This window comes from Carassius auratus, unplaced genomic scaffold, assembly GCF_003368295.1.
Source record: "Carassius auratus strain Wakin unplaced genomic scaffold, ASM336829v1 scaf_tig00000795, whole genome shotgun sequence".
NCBI classification, from domain to species: domain Eukaryota; kingdom Metazoa; phylum Chordata; class Actinopteri; order Cypriniformes; family Cyprinidae; genus Carassius; species Carassius auratus.
Window position 1 is genome coordinate 78,975 of NW_020523325.1, and position 5,524 is coordinate 84,498.

Here is a 5,524-nt window from a genome sequence, read left to right on the forward strand (position 1 = left end):
TTAGGATAGCTAGGTTTTAAAACCTGGGTTTGAGATCTAAAGCATGCACTACCTACTTGTTGGGATGATGTTTTCATGTTTTATACTTCTTTCTTTTTATGCCATAAATGCTGCTGAATGTTCTTTCCAAACAAATCTATTTATCCACAAAATATTTTCCCAGTACTGGACTGCTGAGCAAATCACTGGTACAACCTTCCCCACTTTCCAATAACTGTACTTATCCAGAGTGAGCAAAAGGGATAGCAAAATCACTCTGGAGCCCTCTCATCCAGCAAACTCCCTCTTTGAACTGTTGCTGTCTGGTCAACGCTACGGAGCACCGACCACCAGATGGCCAGGCACAGGAATGGTTTATTCCCTCAGGAGATCCATTTCATGAACACTTGACAATAAAATGTGGAACTCACAACACTATCATACATTCATTTAACACAAACTTATTTACTTTTCAAATGTGCACATAATATCCTTGAATTTAGAAAATGTTCTATATTGTATATTGTTTTTGCTAACTGTCAAGGTGGTTTTAAGCAAACTTTAGTTTTTTTTTTCATGGTGTCTGTCCATGCATACCATGCCCGTTCAATGTTTTACATGTGGGTTACTCATGAACAGAAATGTTAATTCATCTTCAATGAATCAGAAGACCTTAGATGTTACTTTAGGACAGGTAGTTCTCAAAGTTTACATTCAAAGGACATCTGGGAAGATTGTGTCCTGGGTGCACTGGGCATGTGCAGAGAAACACACAGAGTAGAGGTGGTGGGACTGTTAGCAGTGCGCTTTATACTTACTCTGGACTTAGGAGCGTCAGCCCAGGGGGTTTTCAGTGTTGCTCTCTGGTCTCTCAGCTGGGCCTTCCTCTTCTCCAGGTCGTGAATCTGCTTCTCCATGCCCTCCTGCTCGAGATGCACTGAATGCAGAAAAACTTGTTTTTAATAAGCATACTTAAATATACTTATATATAAAACAATTCAACTGTATATTTGAAGAGTTTGGTTCTGAAATGTGATAAATGCCATCAAAAAAAGAAAAAAAGAAAAACTAAGTTCCCACCAAAATCAGTATTGTATCTGGTCAGTATTGAAAAGTTGTTTTTTATTTTACACAAAACCCTTCTTTTCTAAAACTGCGACAAACAGAACTAGACAGTAATGGCGGTGCTCTGAATACACCCGACATCCTAGTTTTCCTCATCTACTTTGTAGGACCTCGGTGAACAGCCACGCCAATAACTGCAGAATCGGCTGCTTCGGCCAAAGTAATTATAAGAGCCTACTTCCTCCCATCTGCGATCTGAACACAGTTAATGATTAGCTGAGGAAAACAATGCTCAAGATTGTCTGGACCCTTTTTTGTCAGGGAAACAAATGGCTAAAGGACATTGCGACATTAAGCGAAGTGATAACGTGATCATACAACAGAGGATAGGTCTGTTGCAAAATGCCCCCGCTCATGAGGAAACTAATGGGACATCGACATCCTGAGTCCCTAAAAGGGAGCTGATTTAATTAACTCTTTTTACAAGATACAAGGACCCTGTGTATCAAAGCATCACATGATCCCAACATATGGAAACGCCACAGGAATTGTTAATAATTAGTGGACCTCAACACAAAGGAACAATACAGGATCATCCCATGACTTTACTTCCTGCATGATTGAGAATCTTTCTAGCAACTGAACTTTTCAACAAACTATCTCAAAAGGACAACCATTAAGGAATCTGAAGGTTTAACTAGATTCACAAATAATGTTTTATGTCTTATAATTGTTTGATGTGTTCAATGTAATCTGTTTAACTTCAATCATTGTTTTATAACCCTGTCAGCAGATAGTGCTATTAAATGTGTGTAAGATATGGAAAGTTTAGTATTGAATGAAAGCGCACGTTATTTACCTATAATTGGAGCAAATAAAATTTCCAGATTCTGTATTGTGTGCATGTTATGACGCTTTATAAAGGTATTAACCCAAAGATCCATCCCACATGACAATGCCGCATGATGTTTAACCGAGAAACAGTACGGGGCATGTCTAAACTCTGCAACAGCATCCCATTGGGAGGTCGCATCGTGGGATGGACCAAATCTGCTTCGATAAAACCCCAATGCTCCGGTCTAGTCTCTAGTCTAGTCTCAAAGCGCGTCGTCTCATGTCAAGGGTTGTGTTGTGTATCGTGCCGCTAAAATTTGGTGCGCTGCGCTACGCTGCTCTTCCGTCTTGACCATGGCTTGATCTACCTACACGCTGCAAGCGTTCTTGCCATCCAGAACTCAAAACCACTCCGTTGAAACTTTGTGACACCAAACCATGCTTGCTCGCTTGCTTGCCCCTTTTTAACCCCGGCTCCTAGCCATCAGCGTGCTTGCAAGTCATAAAGAACTTCAACTTTCCTTGACAGAATCTCCAAAGCTCACGCCGCGCAAACGAGAGGACTCGGAAGAAACTTTGTCCACCGTCAAGGCAAGAGCTGTTGAATCTCTTAAAATCGCCGGGCAGTCAACCAACCAATCAAGGCAAAGGGCATCCCCAGACGTCATCTACGCAACCACGAATCCCAGCCGGGATTCCCCTTTCAGCTCAACGCGAGCCAAGGAGACGAAACGACACCGCGGCCAGCAGCACAACCACAAGTGAAGGCAAACAAACCTCTATCTGTTGCTGAAATGGTGCAAGGTCGTTGTTAAGTTATAAAGATAAACTAGGGCTCTGCTTTTTTTGATTCTTGTTACGCCTGTAAATTTGGTAGAAATTTTTTCATTAACTCACCTCATAAATCCGTTGCAACTGTGTGTGTATGTATGTTTGTGTGTGTATGTGGTAATTTAGTTTTAGATCCATATAATCTATAGAATAGCTAGAATAGCTATAGAATAAATTCTTGTTTCATTTATAAAGACGTATTGTCTTGTGTGGTGTATTTTAAGATTAAACTTTGCCCAGATCCTGTGCTACCTAGCCTGTAGCGTATAAATTATCTTTCTGTTCGTATTATCTTGTTCATGAAGTAAACTCAAACAGATTTTAAGGATATACTGAATTTTAAGTTCGCTGGACGGACCGTTGATGAAGTATAAACTAAATCAATTTGGACTCAGTTCAATTAAAGCAATTCAAATCTTTAGATGTGATTCTTCTCAAAATAAATGAGCTTATATTTCCAAAAACTGACCGCAATGTAAAAGCAGCTCTAAAGAACACATTTGATTACAGCGATGTGGATGTTTGCACGAACTCTGAGGTTCTCCAGGCACTCCAGTAAAGAAAAGTCCAGCCACGTTTATTTATATTACAGTCCTTTATGCAACAGATAGCGTTTCGCACAACGACGCGTCACGCAGCTAGAACTGGAGGCTCAGGAACGATGGGAGGAACCCGATGAAGTGGAACAAGGCACAGAGGAGGAGATCACCAGGCTAAAAGAGACACTAGTAGCTACTACAAAAGAAATGGAAAAAGTCAAGGAAGACTACGCTGATCTCTCCAACAAGCTACAGTATGCGGAACAGCTCCTGGAAAAGGCTGACTTCAGAGACAAGAACGGCAGAATTAAAGCCCTTGAAACTCACCTGGATGAGTCAAGAAAGGAGATCAGCCACCTAACACGACAGCTGGACTACATCAAAGAGGAGTCAGTCAGTTTCAGAGAGGAACTCAGACATGCCTACGAGCTGCGTTCTGAACCTCCAAGGACACAACGGGCACCAGTCACACCCCTGCCAAGCTAGCCCGGGTCCCCTGTTCCTGGACTGACGCGTGATAAAAAGGGGGAGGGGCAGTGCCAAAACACTCACCAGCTCCCTCTGAAGAACTTTTCGTAACAACAAAACTGAAAGAAATGGCTCCAGCCAGCCATAGATCATCACAGGGCTTGGATCTCAAGGACATCGACAAACTCACCAGGAACATTGGCAAGTTTACTCCAAATGGGCCAGGCAGTCAGGAGATCAAAGGATATCTGCAAGATGTTGACTTTCATCTGGAAATGAGACCCAGTGTCACAGACAAAGATAGACTTTATTTGATCCGAGCAACATCCAGCTCAGAGGTTCGCAGTTTCCTGGACCGCCAGCCGGCCCACATAAAGACTGATTACCAGCTGCTCCGAGAAGCCCCCCTCAAAGAGTTTGCTGACCCGGAGTCAGAACAAGGACTATTGGCTGCCCTGGTGATGAAACAAGGTCGTCAGGAGCCTTTCCAATTGTTCTACAGCCGACTCAGACAAGCCTACTTCTGGACTCGTAATGAATAGAATATGGAGGACGATGTACATTTTAAAACCCTTTTCCTCAGGAATCTTCACCCTGTGGTAAGCCAGCATCTTGGTGTCCTTGCATGTCCACGTATAATGAGTGCTCAACAACTGCAAGACTTGGCACACAAGGCCTACGTTAAACAGAAGATGACTTCAGAAAAGAGCAGCAAAACCACGGCAGTTCTCGACTTCAACACTCAGAGTCAGGGGCTGGCCCTAGAGGGCACCCAACGTCAAGATCATGCCAAGCCAGCACCCAAAGAGTGGAATGCATCCTTGTCCACCAGAGAACGGGACTCCCACACTGGTACACAACCTAAACAAAGGAACAACCGCTGGGGTGGACTGCATGGGCAACAATGCTCACCTGGACTTCACTGGGAAAACTCATGGGACCAAACAAGAGAGACATAGGGAAAGCCCATTTGGAAACTCAAGAGGAAAAAACTCACGGGAATTCAATGGAAACTCCAAGGGGAGACAACCAACACACCCCGGAGCAACCAGCCCAAGGAATCGATGAAAAAACTCACAAAGATTCCTAGCTGACCGAGCTCAACCTGAATCCACACAAGAATTTCACTGTGCTTTGACTCCCAAGAGCTGATGAAGATGATGATGAAAGAGTTCTTCCAATGAAAGGAGGAAGACCGAAAGTGGGAAAAGAAAAAGAAACCAGATACAGCGTGACTAGCAGCCGGACGAGAAGACGGCGACCACCTGACCCAACAAACCACAGAGAACAGCACTCCTTCACCTCACTCTCAAAGAACTAGAACTACCCTAACTTCAGATGGACAAGAAATCCTACCTGAAAACTGAACTGAACCTCCACGCATATTCCCACACAGGCCTAAAACTAAAACATGTGGCCCCAATTAACCTAACTGTGGGACCAATTAATCTCGTCCACCCAGTGTACATTTCACCACTCAATACCTATCCACTCCTCATTGGGAAAGACCTGCTTAATCGCTTTGAACCTTTGATAGACTTCAACCTGAAGATCTGGACTCAAGTCCGCAAGCCTCTGCCCTTCCAGTCGATAAACCCCAACGAGTAACAGTGTCAAGCCACGGACCCCGCCCCCCATTCACTGACTGACGATGCAAGGTCAAAGCCCCAAAACTCCGAGTAGAACCCCGACCCTTTCCTCTGCTCATTGCAAGCATCTGACTCAGACTCAGATTCTCTTCAAATCATGACTGCCATAAACGTCCAAGACACACCAGTGTCTGATGCAGCACTAGCCCTGTGGTGCTT

The 5,524-nt window shown here is 43.8% G+C and overlaps 1 pseudogene; it reads left to right on the forward strand.

Annotated features, from left to right (window-relative positions):
* Nucleotides 1–1,373: 1,373 nt before the first annotated feature.
* On the forward strand, nucleotides 1,374–4,951 carry LOC113069087 (uncharacterized; annotated as a pseudogene).
* Nucleotides 4,952–5,524: the final 573 nt, after the last annotated feature.